Consider the following 2,420-nt stretch of genomic DNA (forward strand, 5'->3'; position numbering starts at 1 on the left):
TTTTGTTTTGGCTCTCCTGTAAAGTTTGTCAAATGCCACTTACGCCCCTCTGGTTCCAAGCCCTCGATATGGGAAATAAAAAAACAGCTTTCTGCTGGTGAACGTACTAATTTGAGTAACCAACTTGAACCCATTGTGCAAAATTCCCAATCATGTGGATTCCTATCGAAATGACTGGATTTCATTTACAAAATTTTACGAAGCAACAATAAATGTGACTGTACCTTTAGCGTTGGTTGGCCAAAGATGACAATAAGGCTGAAAAACAACCAAATATTTACTATATGGTTTAAATTTTGCGGGCAAAAAAAAAAAAAAAAAAAAAAGGTTCATTGTCTATTGTCAATTGTGTTGATAATCTCTTGATGTACAGACTCACATCTTCATTTGTGAATGCATTTATAAGGCATCTTTGAAATGTCAATAATTTGGCCATTTCAACTGGTGTGGTCACATTAGTGAAATTTCACGGGCAAAAAGATTCATTGTCTACTGTCAATAGTGTAGCAATATATGAAGCACAGCTCACAGAAGTCACTGTGAAATCAACCATTATTTATGTTAGCGTATGCAGCTAAGCATGTTCAACTTGAACAAATTGCGAAATCTGTGTTTGGAAATCTTTCGCCCACAGAGGAAATTACCAATCGCGATATTTCGCAGAGCAATGGTAAATGTGATTGCACCTTTAGCATTGGTTGGCCAAAAAAAAAAAAAAAGAAAAGAAGGCTGAAAAACAACCAAAGATTCACCACACTGTAAAAAATTATTCTGTGGCTTAGTAAATATTACAGAAATTTTTAACTTTATTAACTTAATAAAATCTCTGTATATCGTTTACTTGATTGTTTGAGTTAAACATACCAAAATAATTGAGTAAAAATCCAACAGTTAATTTTATCTAAAATTTACAGATATATTTAAGTTTTTTTCAATAAAATAATTTAGTATTTGACTAACCAATTATTTCTTTATAATATACTCAATATATATGTGAAATTTCTATCAAAATATTTGAGAATGTTTAATTAAACTGATCTGTTTCAAGAAACAAAAAAATTACTTAATTCAAATCAATATTATTAATATATTTAACACGCTCTTAAAATTGAGTAAGTTTACTCAATTAAAACAATGCCCCCCTCCCCCACCCTCTGACGTGACGAAAACTCGACGGTTGGAGTGAGCGTGGCTGTTTGAACTCTCCAGTCTCCAGAACAACAGCTCTCTTCTCAGCGTCGCAGATTTGGTGCATTTTCACTGTGAAATTCAGGTTGGTGTATGTTTTATTTTATCTATAAAATCATTACTGTGCTTTAAATCATATTTAATGCAAAACAACATAGCCTACAGAGGCGTAATTCGACACCTAAACGAGACGAGAGCCGCGTTTGTCTTTTTGCGTGATTGAAACGCTTTGCATAAACACATGACTGACTTTCATAATGATAATGAATATAATTATTATCATTTGGATGATAAAATGTCCTCAGAACTATCACTTTTTGTTTATTGGCAGGTTATGTCAGTCGCTCGCAGTATATTTCGGCTGTGCCTCAGACAGTGACTGTGAGTGAAATGCAAGACGGCGGTATGAAGTTCAAAGTTCACCCGCAGAGCGCGAGTCTGTCTCCGGCACGAGGACCAGCGCAGATTCGGTGGATATTGGATAACAGAGTGGTTGATTACACTTGAATTTGGCTACCTGAATGTTTAAATATTTCATTTTTACTTGTTAAATAAGTTTAAATGCAGGCAATATTGTATACATGAAAAAACAGTCTAAAATGTGCTGTATTGCTGTACTCATTGAAAATAAAGGCCAATGTAATGTATAATGGTGGTTGTCTGGAGTACTATTTTTACAAAGGTTTAGAGAAAATAAAAAAGTTAATATTACTCATTAATAAAAACAGTTAATATTACTCATAAATATTGTTTTTTTAATGTTTAAATGTTAAATTATTTCTACTCAATTTTATTTGTTAATGTACCAGATGCAGTTACTCAGATTTACTTAATTTTTTTACTTGCATTTACTCAATTCATACAGTATATTTCATTGATTTCACAGCTTTAAAATTTACTCAATTTTTTTGAGTGTAAAAATGTTTCACCAATAAAATTGAGTAAATAATAGTTAAACTTTTTACAGTGCAGGTAAAGTTTTGTCCGTGGAATTTCACAGAGCAACAGTAAATGCGATCGCATCTTTAGTGTTGGTGGACAAAAAAAGAGAATAATTTTAAAGAAAAAGAAAAAATTAAACATTCATAGGTATAGTTTAACATCAATAACAGCACATTTGTATCATTAATAGCTGTTTTATTCTTGAAGTTAGGTTTGATTTTGACCCCCAGAAAAGATTCAATCAACATCCAGAACGAACTGAACAATGGAGTCAAATGAATTTTGATTCT

General features: G+C 32.1%; 1 long non-coding RNA gene across 1 annotated transcript; it reads left to right on the forward strand.

The window, feature by feature from the left end:
* Positions 1 to 1,161: 1,161 nt before the first annotated feature.
* On the forward strand, positions 1,162 to 1,838 carry LOC308701898. Its single transcript, XR_014031532.1, has 2 exons — positions 1,162 to 1,273; positions 1,520 to 1,838. It is a non-coding gene; the product is annotated as an uncharacterized lncRNA (long non-coding RNA).
* Positions 1,839 to 2,420: the final 582 nt, after the last annotated feature.

This window comes from Scardinius erythrophthalmus, assembly GCF_964197995.2.
Source record: "Scardinius erythrophthalmus genome assembly, chromosome: 14".
In the NCBI taxonomy this organism is placed as follows: domain Eukaryota; kingdom Metazoa; phylum Chordata; class Actinopteri; order Cypriniformes; family Leuciscidae; genus Scardinius; species Scardinius erythrophthalmus.